Source organism: Thermobia domestica, chromosome 1, assembly GCF_964235325.1.
Source record: "Thermobia domestica chromosome 1, izTheDome1.hap1.1, whole genome shotgun sequence".
Taxonomy (NCBI): domain Eukaryota; kingdom Metazoa; phylum Arthropoda; class Insecta; order Zygentoma; family Lepismatidae; genus Thermobia; species Thermobia domestica.
Window position 1 is genome coordinate 8,031,033 of NC_137454.1, and position 22,444 is coordinate 8,053,476.

The 22,444-nt window shown below is 35.3% G+C and overlaps 1 protein-coding gene across 1 annotated transcript in view; it reads right to left on the reverse strand.

Annotated features, from left to right (window-relative positions):
* Positions 1-22,444, reverse strand: part of LOC145665892 (chymotrypsin-like elastase family member 1) — a 144,107-nt gene that overhangs the window by 90,363 nt on the left and 31,300 nt on the right. The gene's annotated exons all lie outside the window — the stretch shown is intronic.

Consider the following 22,444-nt stretch of genomic DNA (forward strand, 5'->3'; position numbering starts at 1 on the left):
ACTCGTGGTCCTGAAGGTCCTGAAAAAGGAAAGGAGTAACTTGTATAATATTTGTATATTCTTTGTTCATTAGGAGGCTATTCACTTCTGCCGATTTGATTTAAATTTGAAGTATGGAACTACGTATTTCAAGAAAATTGATTTCCTGAATATATATATATATATATATATATATATATATATATATATATATATATATATATATATATATATATATACATCTGCTTATGATTATGACATCAAATATGATCCGAAGCTTTCTGGCATCCAGTGGAAAGCTTGGAGTATATTAATATTTGTTTGCATATATTGTTATTGTAGACTGTTCCCATAATGATCATCGACTTCGATTTTATAAAATTTGAGAGAGAAATTTAACTTTTTATTTTGTGGTCAATTTGAAGGCATTTTATTACACTGTCATTAAGAAACCCATATACATCATCTTACGAATCAATCATTATGGAAGAATTGCATGTGTATGTTGCAGTAGTGGTACCAATCTTTGAAAGTTTCATTTACAACTATTTTCTTTTTTTAATTGGTGTTCTGAGTAATTGCGCGTTCTGTGTAAAGGTGCAATAAGATTCTCTCTCTCTCTGTGTGTGTGTATCCAGCTACCGGTATAGGCATACGGGAACTACCAGATATACTTTCGTGTGTACATAAGTTAGTGTGTGTGTGTGTAGCGGGGCCGAGGGTATGAAGTTTTTATTACGATCACTTAGTGGAACTTACCGTAACATTCCGCACGATAACTTTTGAACGAATGCGAATTTTTTAAATTCCTTTTTTTTGAAATAGATAAATAGAGTAATTATCTCGAGGGAGTTCGTTAACGGAGATGATTTAGTTAACAGAAAGTGGTGCAAATGAGCCATTTCCGGTTTCAACGTTCATCACTGTAGAGCACATACTGTAATAGATAGCGAGAAACGGTTTACGGCAACCGATTAAACGTTTCAAGGACAACCCCCATATTCATTCTTAACACTATAGTAAAACCGGAAGTGGTATAAATGATACATTTCCGGTTTTATTGTTGATCACTATAGAGCAAAAACGGTAAAAGATAGCAAGAAGCAATTTTCGGCAATCGATAAAGCGTGTCAAGGGTAACTTTCATCTTCATCATTAACGTCCTAGTAAAACCGAAAGTAGTAGAAATTAATTATAATTTCCGACTTCAAATTAATCTACATAGGGAGACAGGGAGAAGCTGCTTTGGGGAATCAGTTTAGCGTTGTGTGAATAAGTATCGTCTCCTCTCTTAAACTTCTAAATAAACCGGGAGTGGCAAAACCCAACTACTTCCGGTTTTAGTGTTGATCACAATAGATTAGAAACCGTAATGAATAGCGAGAAGCGCTTTTCAGTAATCAATTAAGTGTTCCAAGAATTTTCTAATTCGACTTTAATCTTTCTACTCAAACCGGAAGTGACACAAATCAATCACTTCCAGTTTAAGCATTGAGTGTTATAGAATATATAGCGAGAAGGGAATAGAATGGAAAATTTATTAAGTGCCCAAGAGTGTGTTCCATCTCGACAGTAATCACTCTACTCAACTAGGAAGTGAAAAAAATATATACTACAACTTCTGGTTTCCAAATCAATTGAGAAATTATTACGTAAATCTTTACTGTTTTTACTATTAGGATTACGTAGTGAAACTTGTAACATCGAAATGTTTGTACATACGTCCGTCCGTTACTCCGTACGATGACATTTGGACGGATGCGAATTATTAAATTGTTTTTGCAATAGAAAGATACAATGATTATCTCGAGGGAGTTCTTTAATAGAGAAGATTCACCAACCGGAAGTGGTAGAAGTAAGTCATTTCCGGTTTTAATGTTGATCATTATAGAACAAAAACGCTAATAGATAGGGAAAAGCGGTTCTTGGCAATCGATTACACGTTTCATAGCCAACTCTCATCTTCATTCTTAATAGTCTAATAAAACCGGAAGAGGTACTAATGAGCCATGGAGAATGGACAATCGAAAAAGCGTTTCAAGATTAATCTACGTCTTCACCCTTAACACTCTAGTAAAACATGAACTGGTACAAATGGAACATTTCCGGTTTTCACGTTGATCACTATAGAGAGAAAAGGGAAATAGGTAGTAAGAGGTAGTTTTCGGCAATCGATAAATAGTTTCAAGAATAACTTTCTTCTTCATAAGTAACACCTTAGTGAAAAAGATGTGGCAGAAATTACCTATAACTTCCGGTTTCAATTTAATATTACCTATAACTTCCGGTGCAAAAACTATAAGTTGCAGAAACTGTTTTTGGGAACTAAATTAGCGTTGTAGGAACAGGTATCATATCTATTAAACTTCTAATCGAACCGGAAGTAGCAAATCCCAACTACTTCCGGTTTTAGTGTTGATTACTATAAATTAGAAACTAACTAGCGATAAGCTGTTTTCTGTAATCAATTAAGTGTCCCAAGAATATGTTCTATCTCGACTCTAATCTTTCTACTAAAACTTGAAGTGGTAGAAATCAATCGCTTCCGGTTATAACATTGAGCGTTATAGAATGGATAGCGAGAAGGCTTTTTTTGGTGATTCATTAAGTGCTCCTATAACCGCTACCAGGTTATAGAAGGATTTTTTGTTGACACTCTGTATATTTTGTAAAGACTGTGATTATTATTTTCGATTTATACTTTATTCTTCAACGCATATAAGTTCTTTCTTCGGTGGGAATCGCTTCTTTCCCACACAATTGGACAAAGAAGTCTTTCATCGTTTTTTCATATATATATTTAAAACATTGCTTTTAGTGAGAACATTTCAGTCAGTGACTAACCATTTCAGTGTTTCTCCCTGACTCGTTATGTGCACAGTATATATTCTATAGTTATTGGGAACTGAATTAAGTGCTTTCTTTAATCGCTTATGGAAACATTATAATAGATTAGAGAAATACGGGGTGACCAGATGTTTCAGCAATCAAAGTGGCACCAACTGCGTTGTATTCCAGCCCGTTATCTGTACTTTCTCACGCCAAAGTTATCGCCGCGTCTAGTGCATTATAGGCAGTTGACCAAAATTAACATAAATTGTTTTCCGTATTCTGTTTGTACGTGCATACAGGTGAGTTAACTGAGTGATTTTTGAAATGAACTGCCAACACTTTTCCGTTGACCATTGCAACCCGTAGCTTGAGCTTGGATGCTCAAGGAGTTTGACTCAAGGTCTGGAATCCGTAACCACGCATCTCGCGTCGAGCTTCAAATGTGACTTTTTGTTAAGGGGCACAAGCTATTTAAGCGGTGAAGAAAGTTTTCTTACGGCTAGCCCCAACTAGTGAAGTCCCAGGTCCGCAGACCTTGTGCGCTAAAAAGTTATATACGTGCCCTCCTACATCAGCATTCTATTTTGGAGAATTTCTTGTTTGATTTGCTGAAGATTCACCTTTACGCTGCAGGACTGTTCAGCGTAACAACTGGGTTCATCGTGGGACGATCCAGACAACTTTTCCCCAGTGCTAATCCCCCAAGTGTGTCAATGGTGTGAGAGAAGCATTTGAAGTGATATCTGAATTATAATCATAGATATATATAAAGGGCTATATTGCCCGAAAAGGGCAAAGCGTGATTTCAGCGACAAAAATTATTATACACGTTCAGTGTCCAGTGTTGTGTTCATTTCTCTTCGTTATTTTTTTATATAATAGTGCTCTAATAAATAAGTATAGTGTCATTTAATCTAGTGTGTTTTCGTTATTTGTATGAGTGATGTTTGTGTGCGCTATGGCTGGATGACCGTCTGATCGTCCGTGAGGTTTTTGAGACGAGACGCCCGAACCTCTCGGCGCCTAATGCTCATCTCATTATTGAGACCGACGAGCGATTCGGAAACAGTTTGTAATCTCTTCTTGGAGAGGTCCTTCATCGTCCTGTCCAGGTAAGTTCAAGTATCAGAAATACTTATTGGTAGGACCACGAGCCACGGACAGCGACACGAACTGAATTGGTTACAAATAAATGTCCGCCCGAACATGGACCTCGAACTCCAGCCGGTTACAAATAAATAGCTGCCCCAACACGGACCCTGAGAACCAGGCGATTACAAATAAATGTCCGCCCGAACACCGACCCGAACACCAGGCGATTACACTAAAAGAGTATATTCCATCTCGACAGTGATCCCTGTACTCAAATCGGAAGTGAAATAAATATACTAGAGCTTCTGGTTCCCAAACCACTACACAAACTATAACATGATCCTCTTTAAGATTTTATTATTATTAGGATCACGTAGTGGAACTTGTAATATCGTAATGTTAGTACGTACGTACATACATACGTCCGTTACTTCGAAAGATAACATTTGGAAGGATGCGAATTTTCTATTATTATTATTATTATTATTATTATTATTATTATTATTATTATTATTATTATTATTATTATTATTATTATTATTATTATTATTATTATTTTCAATAAGTAGATAGTGTGATTTTCTCGAGAGAGTTCATTAATAAAGGTGTTTCGACAAATAAAATGGTAGAAATGATTTTTTTTCAGGTTTTAACGTTGATAAATAAGAAGCAGAAACCATAATGGATAGCGAAAAGCGGTTCTGGGCAATCGATTATACGTTTCAAGGGAATCTCTATTCTTATTCTTAACATTCTAGTAGAACTGAAAATGGTAGAAATGAGCCATTTCAGGTTTTAACACTCATTACTATAGAGCAAAAACGATAATAGATAAGAGAAGATGTTTTTGGCAATCTATTAAACTTTTCAAGGATAACTATCTTCACACTTAACTGGCTAGTAAATTCTGAAAGTAACAGAATTGAGCCATTTCCTGTTTCAACGTTGATCACTATAGAGCGAAAACGATAATAGATAGTAAGAATCAGTTTTTGGCAATCGATGAAGCATCCCAGGAGTAACTTTCATCTTCGTTTTTAACACCCTAGTAAAAAGTAAGTGTAGAAATCACCTATAACTTCCGGTTTCAATTTAATTTACATAGAGGATAAACTATAAGATATAATGAGAAACAGTTTTATGGAATCAATTTATCGTTGTGGGAACAGGTAAGTTATTATCTCTCTTAAACTCCAAACCGGAAGTAGCAAAATCCAACTACGTCCGGTTTTAGTGTTGATCGCAATTGATTAGAAAAGATAACAGATAAGGAGAAGCGGTTTTCTATAATCATTTAGTGTCCCAAGAATATGTTCTATCTCGACTCTAACCTTTATACTAAAAGCAGAAGTGGCATAAATCAATCACTTCCGGTTATAAATTGAGTGTTATAGATTGGAGAACAATAAGGGATTTTATGTAATTTATTAAGTACCGCACGAGTGTATTCCATCTCGACAGTAATCTCTGTATTAATACCAGAAGTGAAAGAAATACGATACAAATACGGTATCCATATTAATTGAGAACATATTACGTCATCCTCTTTACGGTTTTTACTAGAGTTTATTTTTAAAATAAATACTAGCCGGATGTTTATTAAATTTTGTGAGCTACTAGCCAATTCCCTAAGGAATAAGTACTGGCATATTCTGTGGTCAAACCCGACCAAGAACAATGTGGACGCGGGTTGCATTTCATACCTTATTGCTCGATAACTACATAATTAATTAGCCAGCAGCACTTTCTTGATAACTATTGGCCGAATTTATTTCTCGGTAATCTCTTGTCAGATCCATTCTAAAGGAAAGGCCATTACAGAAAGCCGCTCGTAACTATTTATCGATTTTGCTTTATAATGGTCAACGTAAAACCGGAAATGATTTATTTCTACCACTTTCGGTTGGTAACGAAAGGAGATGAAAAATATTCTTAGAATGATTAATCGATAGCCGAAAACCGTTTTTGTTTTATAGTGGTCAACGTTAAAACTTGGAAAACGTTGATTTCTACCACTTTCGGTTTATGGATCACTTCAATTAACTAGCTCCTCCGAAATAATTACTCTAACCATAGTTTGCAAATAAATAAATAAATAAATAAAATAAAAATTTGCTTTCATTCAAGAGCTATCGTGCACAGTAACTTAGTTGCAGCAGCTATCGTGGTTTATTATTATTATTATTATTATTATTATTATTATTATTATTATTATTATTATTATTATCATTATTATTATTATCGCGTCTATGTTATGTTATTCTTTTAACTGTTAGAAGAAAGGTTCAATTTTTCTACAGTCTCACTTTATCTATAATGCTAGTTCGGTATTATACTTAATGTTTAGTTAACTCAAGAAAAAGTGGATCTAGTTGTGTGAATCCTCCATTTCATGTTAGCCTTCGGTGATCATTTAGTACTGTTCAGCGAGGTAATTTAACAGAAGTACAATGTTCTTATAGAGTATTCGTTGTAGTGTTATAAGGTAGGAAATGATAGAAGACGCTGTGTTTTCTAAATTAAAGTTATGAGATCGTCTAGGGAAATTGCTCCAACATTTTTAACAAGCACCCACATTCTTAAACCCTACATACTTCACGCCTTCGCGATGTCTTTGACCGTTTCTGCAATTTTAGTTGCAGCATTGTATTCTTAAATCATCAGTAATAGCAACAAAAATAATAACAATAATAATAACCTATACTGTATATAAGACAATATAAGTGAGTTACGCATTATCGGCCAAGCCATAATGCTATAATTAGCAAGAATACTCTTTTTGATGAAAGCCTAGGATAAAGAAGGATTTTTGGAAATATGTATCCTTAGGGGCGTAAATAGGATCACTTTATTGGCAGATCACTTGCCGCAGCTGAGAAGCTTCCATGCTCCACGGTCCTCCGCAAACCTCTTCGTCTTCGCGTATGATCCTTCTGTTTTTATATCATCCATTAATTGTAGTATCCTTCGCCCCCTTCCTCTCTTTCCCGCCACTATATCCTCTACGACGTTCCTCATGATACAATATCTTCTTAGGTAATGTACCAACCAGTTTCTCTTCCTCTTCCTAATGATATCTAAAAGTGTTCTTTTGTCACCCACCATTTCTAACACTCTCTCATTCGTTTTCCGCTCGACCCAAACATTTTTCCATTCTTCTCCACACCCACATTTCAAAGGCTTCCAGCCGATTTTCATCAACTTTACGTAATGTCCACGTTTCCGCCCCATACAGTACAACACTGCACACGAAGCATTTTATGAGTATTTTTCTCAACTCTTTATTCAAGGTCCTACAAAACAGACTTTTCTTCCTCCTAAAGGCTTCTTTTGCCCTTTCTATCCCTGCTTTTATTTCAAGTTCGCACTTCATTTTATTACTAAGAATACTACCCAGATATCGAAAACTATTCACTTGTTCTATTTTCTCCCCTCCTACTTTTATATTTCACAGAGACCCCATCGTTCCAATCACCATGGCTTTGGTATTTCTAACATTTATTTTCATCCCATATTCTTCAAAGCCCTTTCTCATTTTTTCTAACATTTTATTGATTTTCTTTTCAGATTCTGCAACAAGTGACATATCGTCTGCAAATCTTATGCATTTAATCATTCTACCTCCTACCGAAATTCCATCATCATCATTTAAACTCTTTTTTACTATATCTTCTAGATAGAGATTGAAAAGTGTTGGCGAGAGGCAGCATCCTTGTCGAACTTCCCTTCCAATTGCACTCTCTTCCGTCAGTTCTTCCCCTATCCTAACACTTACTTGTTGGTTCATGTATAAGTTTCTTATTAGTCTTCTATATTTCCATTCCAACCCTATCTTCGTTAGAACTCCCAAAAACAATTCCCAATTCACGCGGTCAAAAGCCTTTTCTAGATCAATAAATATAACATACACCTCTTTCCCTTTTTCTATAAATCTTTCACCGATCGCCCTTAATAATCCAATTGCATCTCTTGTGGCCTTGCCTCTTCTGAACCCGAACTGCTCCTCCTCAACTTCTTTATTTGTTCTTTCATATAACCTTATGTTCAGTATTCGGAGCAGAATTTTAGCTTCATGTGATATGAGATTAATAGTTCTATAATCCTCACATCTCTTTGGGTTCGATTTCTTAGCCATCGGTATCATGATCGTTTTCAGAAAGTCTTTTGGCAATTCTCCTGTTTCATATATTCCATTGCATAATCGGAACAATTCTTTATTTCCCTTGTCTCCTATATTTTTAATGAATTCGATTGGTATGTTATCTATTCCGGTTGCCTTTCCGTTTCTAATCTCGGATATAGCCTTTTCAAACTCATCCCTAAGAATACTAAATCCTTTATCATTCTCGCCTACTTCATTTTCTACTTCAACATTTAGGCTACACGGTCTATCCCTACTCCCATATAAGTCTTCAACGTATTCTTTCCACCTTCCTATGACCTCATTTCTCTCGCTGACTACATTCCCATTCTTATTTTCTACTCCCGTCATAATACCCTGTTGACAAATGTAAGAATTCTTTATATTGGAGACGTGAAATTTCAAAATTAAACTCAATTAGAAACGAACCAATACATGTTTAGGTTTTCCGAAAATTCTGTCCTAAGATGAGAATGGAGGATAGTGTCTACCTATTAAAATTTCTGCATTTGCTTACGTTTGAGGTGTGAAATTTGGCTTTGATTTCTTAACTATAAATAATTGAACGCATGTTTCCGGAAATTCCCCTCCTAAAGATAGGGAAAAGAGACAATTTCTTCTATAATATTAAAATTTACCACTATTTATTCAGAAAATGTCATGAAATGTGAAATTCGATTAAATTCGTAATGTGAAATTTCGTAAACCAACTCTGAACTAAAAAGAATGGAATACGTATTTCAGAGTTTTCGAAATTCTCCTTTTAAGCAGAAGGAGAGAGGAATTAATTTACTTATTTCTCGACATTCAAATCGGCGTTCTCTGTCACATCATCATAGAATGTTCGAGGAGAATCACTGAACATATTTAGAACTACTCTAAAGCATGGTTTCATCATATCACTTTCACTGAAATGCGTATCCTAAGGAGAGGGGTGAAGGTATAAAATATTTGCTAAAAATACAGTATCTTACAAATCTCTCATGTATGAAGATGAAATTTAATATAAAAAACAAGTAGACACGCAACCCAGCGTTCTAGGAAATTCCACTTCTGTCTCATCTCATGAAAAATGATTGAGAATTTTAGAACATAGTTAGCACTTGGCTGAAGCCATTTTTTAACCATGTCAGTTTCATTAAAATTCGTATCCTAAGAGGGTTGAGGAGTTAATATATACGGCGAAAATTAAATATCTTCCAAGCCAAAGAGATGAAACTAGGTATATAAACTTTTTACTTAACGAGGTCACTATGTGGACATGCCCCAGCGTTTTCGAAAATTCTGCTTCCAAAATAGTTTACAGAGTGACAAAGTGTTTGAAACGTCAAAATGAATGTTTAAACATATTTAGCACGTGGGACATTTCTATTTTATCAACTCACTTTGAAAAAAAGGATCGTAAAAGCAGAAATGAATTTAGATTTGTTGCAGAGAATAAATACTGCATCGTATGAAACATATTTTTGAACATGGTCGAGCTAGGGGTTTTATTTCACTTTTGTTCAAATAAGTTACGTAACGGGGAAAGGGTGATCAAACATAACTTTCAAATATTTCCCATAAACCTATTCTACTCGTACGAAGAACGGGCTTGAATATAATAATAGTAAATAATAATAGCCATATTCTCACAAATTTATATTTATTTCCAGCAAGATTCCTGCATAGCATTGTAGTGCAGTGGAATATTATATTTTACCAGTTTTGTCAATGAAACTACTGTTCTTACACAATAGTTATTTCGTGTTTAAATGATACTTAACTTTAGGTTTGTTACAACATTCGTAATATTTGTAATTTTAAACTTAGTTCTGTCAGAGACCCGCACCCTTGGATTAGGAGCCACTGCTCTAGGGACTACTTAAAAACTTTGAATTTACACCTACATAGGATTTGTGACGTGGGGTACCACTAAGAAAATTTTTTGAAAATTCCCGAAAAGAGGAGGAATTGGGGTGAGACTTATTTTAATAAGATACGCTTATCTCCGAAACGTATAGGACTGGGAACTTGAAATTTGGTATTTGGATTTCCAATTTAAAATAATTTAACACATGTTTCAGCATTTCTTTTATATCTTAGTAATAAAGGGGAAGAAAAAGGTGAGAATAGGAATTATTACTCGTATAATAGCATATCGGTATCTCAGAATCTCTGAAAGTTACAAACATGAAATTTGACTTTAGAACTTCTCATTTAAAACAAAATCTCTTAAAGACAGTAAACAGAACCACACAATATTTTCAATTAAAATTGAAACCAGAAGTTGTAGTAGATATCTACCACTTAGTGTTATTTACCAGTGATTAGAGTGGAGATGGAATATATTCTAGTGACGCTTAATCGAATACAAACCGTGCCTATCTATTGCCGTTTGTCATATACAGTCTTGTTCAAGAAAACTTTGCCACTCACCTCTCTTTGAAAAGGCTTGTGGTCCTACCTACAGTTAGAATTAAATCAAATAAATCTGAATTTCGTTTGGTCGATTAAGAAGTTTATTTAGAGCCACAGCATTATAATTTCCTTTTGCGGTTGCAAGAATATCATTTTTCATAGCAGAGTGAGTTGTCAAGATTTCTTCAACAAAACTGAACAACGATGAACACTAACACCGGAAGTGGTTGATTTCTAACAATTACATTTGATTACAGGGTATAAGAACAGATGGTACCTATTTTAAGAACGCTAACTCCTTTTTTTTAAAAAAAAACTCTTCTCGCTGTCTCTTATAGGTCATGTTCTATGTATATTAGATTGAACCTGGAACTCATACTGGATTACCAGGGTGTCTATCGGTTACGAAAAGGATTAAAGAAAGTCACGAAATCAGAAAATGGTCATGAAATTCAAGAAATTTTGCTTTTGGGTCACGATTCATTTTATCTGTACAAATGTAAGTACATACTTGTAAATGTTGTTCTATAAAATGTCAAAATTCACCACCAAAAACGTCTATGGTTTTAGACGCTACCAAATCACAAGTAAAGCACGATTCTATCACGTGCGTGAAAATTGGCACAAGTCGCACTCAAATTCGCTTTTGAGAATGTTACTAAATTTAATGGTTTGTTAAAGGAAAGGTCATGAAATTTCATTCCGGAATTTTAGTAGACACCCTGTCACTTCTGATTTTATTAGAGTGTTAGGATAGACAAAATGTATTCTTGAGATGCTCCGTCGATTGTCGAAAACAGCTTCTCGCTATCTATTACAGCTTTTGCTCCACAGTAATGAAAAGTAAACTGAAAATTCTTGATTTCTAACGTTTCTAGCTTTATCAAAGTGTTAAGAATAGAAATGAAAGGTGTACTTGGAATCTTTTAGTCGATTTCCCAAAACTGCTTCACGCTATGTATTACCGTTTTTCCCCATTCAATGTTAAAGCGGGAATTTGTTTATTTCTGCCACTTTCTATTTCAATACAGTATTAAAGATGGAGTTGAAAGGTATTATTGGGATGCTAAATTGACTGTCGGAAACCATTTCTTGCTATCTATTACCCTTTATGGTTTACAGGATCAAAGTTAAGAACAAAAAGGGTTGATTTCTATTACTCCTGGTTTTTGATCCACAACCTCCTGGTTTATGATCCTCTACTAATGAACTCTTTCGAGATAATTATTCTAGCTATCAATTGCAAAAAACAGAAGTTAAATTCAATTTCGTTCACGAGTTTCGTGCGGAGTAATGGACGAGATGTACCAAAGCACTAACTGTACAATATTATTATAAATCTTACTCTGTAATCCCAATAATTAGATATATATTTCATCGTTTTTGATTGTGATCTAGAAGGGAAGAAAAGGGTTTGGAAGAGAATAGAGGTGGATATTACAATTATTATTATACTAAGATGTTTATATTTCGGGATCCCGTGCAGTTGAAGACATGAAACGTGGTATTTGAACTGAAGTTGGTATGCTTCCAGATATATAAAGTGCAGGGCCATAGGCTGAACAAACACGGTGGTCTGGGAGCAAAGTCCCCAGGTATTTCAACTGAAATTCAGTATACTTGCAGGTATGTGAGGTGCAAGGCCGTAAGCCGAGCAAACACTGATGATTGCAAGTTTGAGATGCAAAGCGTTAGACCGAACAAATTTGCGGGTCTGAGGGCAAAACCTTCAGCGAGACGAAGACTTGTATTGAATAAACTCTGGTGAAGACATTAAGGAGGCTCACACAATATTTTCTTAATTACTAATGAAAGAGGAAGTGATAGTAGATTTATACCACTTCCGGTGTTAGTAGAGGGATTGGTTTGGTGACACAATTATATTCTTGGGATGCTTAACTGATTGCAGGAAACTGCGTCTTGCAACCTACTTCCGTATAGAGGTTGATATCAACCAGTTCCAGTTTTAGTAGAGGATAAAGGATGAAGATGAAGTGTATTCTTAGTCGATTGTAGAAAACCGGGTTACGGTATCTGCTCTGCAGTGATCAACGTTAAAACCGGAAAGGGTTGATGTCTACCACCTCCGGTTTTAGTATAAGGTTAAGAATGGAGATGAGAACGGACGGTTAATCGATTATTGAAAACAGAGTTTTGTTATCTATTACAGATTTCTTCCATAGTAATCAACGTTAAAAACAGGAGATAGTTAATCGCTACCACTTCCTGTTTTAGTTGTAGGTTAAGAACAGAGATAATATGCATTCTTAGGACGCCTAATCGATTTTCAGAAACAGCTTTTACCTTTCTACTAACATCTTTTGTTCTACAGTGATCAACCTTAAACCGGAAGTCGTCGATATCTGCCAGTTCCAGTTCAAGAGTTACCTCCATTTTTTAAAACATTTTTTTTCCTACAGAATTATGTAACACTTGGTTTAATTCCAACTAAACTTGATACATATATGTCTTACAATCTGGAAAGAAATACTCGGGAGGGTAAGGAACCCCTAGCATCCCAAGGAGTGGGGATGGGAGAGCTGACATTTTAAAAATAATTGCAATGATCGATATTAGTGTTGAATCCATAGTTTTCGGGTCAGTCGTTGATAATCCATAATGACTGTTTCCATGCCGTTTAAGTTCATCCCTGAAGAATCGGGAAGAGTGATATTTTAAAAGTAATCGAAAATGACGGATATTAAAGGCGAATCCATAGTTCTCATTAGTGTTAAAACCAATAGCGGTACTTTTGATAAAATTTAAAAAAGCAGTTAGAATGCAACTTTTGAATTTCATTAATGTAAACTTATGCTTTAATAAAAACTAGACTATTTGCCATCCAAAGTTGTAGGTGCTACTGTACCTAGGTAGAGTTTATTACTATTATTATTTTTAAAGTATACCTTTTAAATAGCACCACGACATGAGAGGGAGAGAAAGTGAGAGATTTCTGGCCTTTTCAACATATTCTTAAGCGTTTATAAAGATTTTATTAAGATTTTCTTATAATTTTAATTTATGTTTGTTTCTTATATTGGAAGTACACACAACTTGTAAGATGTAAATACAATTTAATTTTTAAGAGACTCAAAAATGGTGACGCCATTTCCGGTGTTCTAGTAGCTAGCACGCGCGCCTTTCGTACACGTAGTCACACGTTGGATGCCCAGTGGGATTCTCTTACAAAATGTGGACGATTACTGTGTTTGAGTTTCATCATAATCTTTGAGTCTACGTCTCATATAACTTCCATGCAGAATCCTAAACTTAAATAATTAACTAACTCGAAACCGATGAGAGTACAAAACTCAAGGTTTCGGCAGAAAACTAGCACAAAAATTTGGAATAGAAAAAGTATCAAGTATCCAGTTGGAGGGGGAGGGAAAGGATGGGAACACGGACATTAGACCATAAAACACAGTATTGAAATGGCAGTCAGTGATGATTACAGAGGTGGCTCTTGCGGCTAAAGCTTCGAAATTCCCTCTAGGGCATTTTCCGAGCGTGCTCAATCTGAATTACCAGAATTTTCATAGTACTATATTCACCCATCGTTTATTCAATCCCCCCGTACTGGAAAATCTGAAATGAACATTGTCTCCTATCGTGCTCAATATGAATTACATGTATTTTTGCAGTACTGCTTTTCACCTATAGTGTAATGAAATTCTTCCACGAGAAAATCTGTAATCAACACTCAGGCACATAGTCAAGGGGGGATCTGGGGGGTCCGGACCCCCCTTCGAGACCAGAAATGAAAACATTAAGGAAGGATAAAACAAAATGAAATGACAAAAAGAAGGATCTTTAGGAAGCTTTCTTTCTTATGAGGAGATTTGTATTACTTGCAATATGGTGGCGAGGTAAGCGAGGTATTGTGGAAGAGTCAGGGAATTTGACAAAATCAAGAAAAGTTATGGCATTCCCAGAATTCCTGATACTAGTCAGGGAGATTTCAAGCTTTCGAAAGCGTAAGTGCCGTTGTGTAACAGCGTGGACATTTTTAATCATAACTTTTCGTCATCGCATCCTTGCAATATCAAACATCTTATTTCAAGGACAATTTTCTGTTGCTCCTTTAACCTGTCATTTGGAACAGTAGTTGACGGAATAATAATAATAATAAAAATGTTGAAAGAAAGTTCTGTTAGCATTTGATTCAACACAGAAAGGAATGCATATATTGTAAAACTAGTTGAATATACACATGCTTTACACAGGGCTGTGTTTGCAAGTCAACGTCTGTGGGAGTATCACCATTGATCTTAGCGACCACGAAAACTATGTATTTCATACTAATATCGATCATTTTGGGCTATTTTTTACATCTTGGTATCCACCCCCGCTGACTCCCGGTCCGCATACTTGCAAGTCATCGCTAGTGGAAGTGTCACTATTAATTTCAGCGACCGCGAAAACTATGGATTTGGCACTAATATCGGTCATTTTGGATTACTTTTATATGTCTTGGTATCTCACCCCCTTTCCGGTGAACCTGGCCCGGAGCCGAATAGCGTGAATTTGGAAGTTAATGCGACTGGAGTTCCACCATTGATTTCAGCGACTGCGGAAATATGAATTCGACACTAATAGCTCAAGTGGTAGAGGGTTGGCTTCGCATTCGGGAAGTCGTGGGTTCGAATGCCGCTACCTACCATCCTGACTGAAGTTTTCCAGGGTTTCCCTCAGTCCTACCAGGCAAATGCCGGAATGGCACCTACTAAACAGGCCCTGGGCGATACCTTCCCAAATCCTTTCCATTGTTAATGTTGTTGGATATCCAATGTAAAATGGCCTCTGAGCTGCATCTGGTAATTGTTAACTAAATAAATAACTAAATATCGGTCATTTTCTATTACTTTTACATGTCTCGGTAAACGCCCCCCATGAGATCCCCTAGTTCGAATTTTGACAAAAACGTTTAACTCTGGTCTGGAGCCTGGACCAAGGTATTCATGACTAAAATTTGGCAACTCTCGGTCAATTTGTTTGGTTCCCAAGCCGGTTCCGATAAACGCCCCCTGAGACCCCACTGTTTCGAAATTTCAAAGAAACGCTTCGTCTTGATCTGGGGCCTGGGAGAAGGTACCCCTGACCAAAATTTGGTAACTCTCGGTCCACTCGTCTGGTCCCCAGGCAGAGCAGACAAACACACAAACAAACTCTTTATTTTATTTATAAAAGAAGATAGTTTACAAGACAGTATTCAGTATGTACTTTTTATAATAATTGAGGTCATAACGAAAGAAAAATTGTTAATTTGAAAAACAGGAGAAAAACGTACATATTGCAAAATCTTTTTCAATGTTTTTTTTATTATTTTTCATAGTTTGTTATTAAAATACTTGCCAGCATATCCTCATTTTATTATCCTAAGAAACCAATATATGTTGATACTAAAGTAGTTGAGATTAATCGAGGTACTGGGATTTCAGAATTTCATGTCACTTCCACCCCCAACCCCAGCGTTACGAAATCCTGGCTAAACTAACCAATATATGTTCCAGTAAAATAGTTTAGAGTCATCGAGCCCCTTTTGTGATGACCACAGCATTTCATGTCCCCCTTCACGAAATTCTGGCTACGTGCCAGCACCACTGTCAGTAGCTACGTCCTCGACTAATATACATTTAGAAATACAACTTTATTTTCGTGTTTTTTCAACAGTTAACCAATTTAAAACCGTCTTATAATTCAAAGTACTTATCATATTTCTATCCCAGAACAAGAATATGTAGTTAACTTCTTAAATACTTCGCTCCGCACGAACCCGTTCAGCGCGTGCAACAAGCGAAAACAACATGTTTGGCATCTCACAAAGGAGAAAATGAAAAGCAAAAGCAGCACAGCAGTGCCTTATCGCAGTCAAAGCTGACAACATAATTTAGATCGTCACTTACGCCAATAGACCTACTAGCGGTATACAAGAATTATACAGTTACAATTTACGTTGTGCCACAGTAGCGCTACAGGCGGAATGTGCACGAACTACAAATGAATATGTTTCTTACAAGTATCAGTCACGGTTGCACCCTCTTTACATTCTACACATGCTTTTTTCTCCCACCTTTTGACTTTGACAAGCAGAAGTACCAGGCTTTCCGAGTTCACAACCATAAACTCTTTGTGTACAGAGTACGTTTTCAGTTCTTCGAATGACACTGCGCGCGAAGAACAAGGGTGATGATCGGGCAACCGAATACGGCAGCAAGAAACACCCGGTTGCAACTTTAAATGTAAAATCCAATATAGAGCCTTGACAATGCCGTGAGGATATATATATATATATATATATATATATATATATATATATATATATATATATATATATATATATATATATATATATATATCGGGTGTTCTAAAAATGGCGCTCATCGACCACAGAGCACTATTCTGCAGATCAATATAAGGCAAAGAAATATATAATTATGTACATTTCGGATGGTCGTCTCAACACGCAATTTGCACTATGTAGCAATATTGCATTTTAGATAAAGGAGCATACAGTTAACCCACCATCCAATCGTTATATTGGTTCTTTCCAGATTTCAGTTAACTATATATATATGTTGATATAGCACCATATATTAGCTTCTGTACAAAATAAGACAATTCACTTGCTAATACATGAAATATTTACCAAGTTAAGCGAAATAATTTCTACAAAAATACGTATTCTAGTCAAGTGAGTGTAATTTTGTAATGAACCCCAAATAAGGAATTGTTTTAAAAAAGAGAATGGTTCAGGTCAAAAGACTTGTGATATTCATACAATAAATTCTGCTTCATTGCTTAGATGGTTTTTTTATAATGTCTTAGTGAGATCTCATAATATAGGCCTATACATAAATTGTTAATATTCCTTCTAAAACAGGGATAATTACATAATAAAATTCTTGGAAATGAATGCATTAATTAAACAATTAGATCGTGAGAGGAAGAAATAAAACGTAAACCCCAGTTGGAATCAGGTAAAAATGATATTTTAAATTGACAAAATACGTGTTAAGAAAACATGACTAAACACGCTAGGCTACCAAGCCAACTGCAAAGTACGATGCTGTTACAGTATATTCTATGCGAGTACAATCCATACAACTGTCTTCTACTTTCTTTATTCATAACTGTCTTTGGTAATTAAGTACGCTACAGAAATTATTTTCTTTTCAGCCAGCAAAGATAAAATAATGTTTTCGAAAGATAATTTAAACATACTTTATTTAATAACAGAATATTTGACATTTCAAAATTTGAAGTGACGGAATGATTGTTGTTGCAGTTGAAGATTTAAAATTTAGAAAAAATAAATGAATATAATTGTTATTTAGATAACTTCACGTTAATTTGTATCTAAAATCTAATTCCCATAAATTACAACAGTGGCGTATTTACGATTTTGTTTCGGGAGGGGCTTTGCTAACTTTCGGGTTGGGGGGCTTTGCCTGGAAATGTGAAAATTCTGCAAGATATTTCATTTACTTTATTATACTAAGTATGATTTCGGGAGGGAGGCTTAAGCCCGGAAGCCACCCTCCTAAATACGTCACTGAATTACAATCTCATGCATTAGGAAAACCGAAAACATTTATTGTGGCGTACTTATTGTGGAAGAATAGCATGTAATTTGTATTCTTAAGTGTAGGAAACTGGTATCAAATTTTGAAATTTTATTTATTTATTTATTTACAGTTTCAAGAATAACATGAAAGTATAATTTCTGTTTAATCATTACTTTTTAAGTAGCATGGCGTGTAGTTGTATGAGCTGTCGTCTACTTTATGATCTTTAATTTCATTTTTCTTTCTCAATATCTCAATCCGTGCAGGTTTACTTTTGGAGCACCATCCAAAATAATTGTAGAAAAACAATTCTTTCACTAATTTCCTTCTTATTGTTTCCTAAAAGGTTTGCCGTGGCGGCATGAAAATATTTCTCTTAGCATAGATAAAATTCAAGGGTGCCACCAAAAGTAATTGCTGAAAAACTATAATTATTTTACGATTTACCTACGAACACGACTTCTGAAAGTATACCATTAAAACTACAGTGCAAAAAAACACAAGCCAACATGTGCTAGGTGGGAACTAAATGCACGAATGCTATCTAACCGAGTGAAAGGAGGGCGAAGATGGTGTGACCGCGCTCAGGCGCGTCAGCAATGGTGGGTATACTCATAAGCGAAAATAAGTAGGTCTCTCCAATGATACTGGTTTCAGTGCACTTGTCATGGTTTCATACTAGTAACGCTCCACTTGTAAGCATAAACTACAACTTCCGTACACTATGGAGAAATACACCGCCGGTGTGAAATAGCATCAAACAGAATCACTTTTCATATGTAGTCACTTAGTATATCCTCCATAAAGCACTAGTTATGATTTTAGAGCACTAACCCTACATATAAACCTAAAATACAGCTGTATTGCTTTGTATTTAATTCTGTCGCCTGCAGAAATTTGTTCCTTCCAAATATGTCTTTTTCATGTAATGTGTTCAATTTTGCCTGCAAATCTTCCCAATTGGGGGAAGCTAAAACTACACCAACACCCCTTAATTTATTGTAGAGTGTTATTGTCTTGATGCATGTCTAAATAATTTTACAGATAGGGGTGCCATTCGTCCGAGAAAATCTAGGGCCGTCACAGAATAGAGATCTGCGTTCCGAAAATATTTTTCGGGACACATAAATGTCCTGGATTTTAGCGAAGAAGAAAGGAATAGAAATTATAGTTCGCTTTCTTCACAGGATTAAGTATATAATAATTCTTTTTAACTTTTGAGTATGGCAATTCAAAAGTTGAAAAAATGAATACATAAAACATGGATTTAATTAAGTTAAAACATGAATTTAACTACTTTGACATTCAACGAAGCATTCGTTTCATTGAACCAGGGACTAAAGGTTTTACTGCTTAGTTTTGTTGTTATCTTTAGTAATCTCTTTCAATCTTCATCTTCCATATGATATATGCTAATCAATAATCCCTGAATGATATATCTTTCTAACTTTCCGCTGGAGGTTCAAGAAGGAAAACACTTTTAATTAATAAAACTGAACAGACAACAATGGGATAATGCTGGATAATTTTCTAAATAGAAGCTTACGAGGTGGGGGGAAACGGACTCTGAAACATAACAGATCCTGAAAAAATATACAAAAGAAATTTGCTTACCAGTGGGGGGTTTAAATCATCTGCTTACGTTTGCTTAACTAGGGAGGAGAAGGTCTACTTAACTGACTAAAAATGTGATTACGTAATACTTAAACAACTCTATATAATGGAAGAAAGTAAAGTGTATATAACACTTCTTTTCATATTAAGCATTACAGAGATTCTTGTACTTTAGTAAGGTTCCGAATTTTCATTTCTGAAATATGGCAACCCTATGTACAGGTAAATAATATGGCTGCAAACTGATATTAATTAAATATGTTAATGTAAAAAACATGAAGCGATTGTACATTAATTGTATAAATAGTATCATGCATGGCTGGATGAAATTTATAGGCCTGTGCAGGGCTGAACCTGTACGGTGTAGGCCCAAAGCGACAGTGAATATAAGCGTAAACGAAGATCCTTCGGAAACTACAGTAGCTACTCATATTATAATTTAAAAGCACTAATATCTGTAGTAAGGCCGCAAGTTTTAGAAATCTATTACCACTTGCGGTTTCAATATTAATTGAAAACATTTATAATGCCATACAAATAAATTCCTTCATGGGATGTGCACGTGATGTTGTTACTTCTTTTATGCATAGTCCATTACATTATGGTATTTTGTAGTTAGTCCAAGGTAAGCGTAATTGTAGCTTCATTTCCCAGAATGAGTCACAAAGTGTTTGGCGTTAATCCAGCACCTACAGGCAATTGGCGATTTACTGGAATAAAACCTATAAGACTTAGCTATAGTCTGGAAATTTAGATATAACGATAAAAGGAATCGTATCCTAACTATACATAATCCAACTAAATGCTAAGGAGCAGGATATTTGTTATAATGCATACTTGTACTTTATAAGTAGAGTTTTTTTTTTTAGCATGGCCTTGGTGAGAAAGGTAATTGACGTCTTTCATTAACGTTTTTTACTATAATAATTCTCTTAATATATCCACTATATGTTTCCCTTACATAATTAATGTATTATTAACTGATATGTAAAAATGAATATGTATTGAAGTTATGATCACTCAGTTCTTTTATAGACACAATATTTATTTTTAATTGTCATTTTTTCATCTTACTCATACTCTCTGAGATCACTTTGTCTTATATTAGGTGTGTGCGATATCTTTTGTTTCAATCGCAGCTCACGCTAAGTGAACTTTGTTATGAACAGACATCCTGTACAAGGTTCTGCTGTTTCCTTCCGCTTTCTAAATTCATATTTCGTTACCTACTGTCTTAACCTTGGGACACAATTGGGGAATATTAAAGTAAAAAAATATACTGAGATATATATCATGTTTTATTCTTTTGTATATAGGATGCACAACAATCAATTTCATGCTAACGGTTTATTACAAGTGGAATAGTTTCTGAATGTTGTAAAATAAAATATAATTTTAAATTCAGTTTACATGACTGAAAGAACTGTTACACAACGTAATAGAATCGCGGACTGCGGAGGAGCACTCCACAGAATTTCTGTGGGATTCTCAGCAGCCCACAAAACAGAAAAAATTAGGAAAGTTGAAACTAAAAGAAATAAGACAAAAGAAAGTAAACTAAATTCTAATCCAACGTAATTCCTAAATTGGGCTTTCAGTCCAGAATGGATTCATATCCATTTATGTTTAGTTTGGTGATATTTTATGTTAAGATCTTATATGAAGCTCCTTTCAGTGCTTGGGGAGCGCGGTGGCTCAGTGGTAGAGCGTTCACCTCCGGTGCTTGGGGTCCCTGGTTCGATCCCAGTTCGGGCAGTGTGCACTTTGTGGTGGACAAACACCGTGCTCGTGGGTTTTCTCGGGGTTCTCCCGTTTCCTCCCACTTTCTTCATTCCACCATTTCACTCATCTCTCATCATCACCGTTTCCTGTTGCCTAACCGGCATAACTGTGGGACGTAAAACTCAAAAAGTTAATTTTTCATATTCCTTTCAGTGCTTGCAAAATGCATATCCAGGTATTGCAAATGCTTCTTATATTGTAAAAACAGTGTTCCGTTTTTCATGTATACAAACTGTGTCAATTTTTCTCACAGCTTTGATAATTGAACTTGAATCCTTTGTGCTCTGAACACCCCAAATGATAGTAGGAACCGACATTTTCTGAGGATGACAAAATATAGGGCCTATATAAAATTTCTGCTGAAATTAAAGCAGGGATGGAAAGTCCGAAATTGTAGTCCCCATAATGAAAGACAGCAAAAGCATTTTCACTGTATTTTCTGAACGAATTGGTAATTTCTCCCAATGGCAGATTAAACTATAAATTTTATGATTTATATATAAGAACCCGCATACACTGATAATGACGTGAAGAGAACTAAGGTAGGGAGTTAGAATCTTAGAGTATCACTTGTTACATCGCAATACATATTTTCTACATATTTTCAAGTGGAATATATATTTTCTCCAAGAATACATAGGCCTATTTTCTACTGTGGGAAAAAAGAAGAAACACGAAAATAATACATTCGTTCAAAATAACTAAAATTGCAGTTTTAGGACAGTTAATTTCCAGAATTATCTGGGAAACGACACTCCTATAAGCCTGAGTAGTTTCTGTACTTCTAGATTCCCGTCTTGAACAGTTAATTAAGTGACCCCTACTAATTTACACAAACTCATTTAATATGGTAAATATATGTTACAAGAAGGGGTATCCTCAGGCCAGTTGGAAGCTATCTCATGCGACTTCAAAATATAAATCAGGACTTAATGCTCATGTATCCTCTTATAGGTCAATATCTCTTTTTTCTGATAACACTGGGCTTCTCTTTCTCAAGAAATCTGCTTCGTTTAGTTTTGTTCCTCTAGTTAACCTT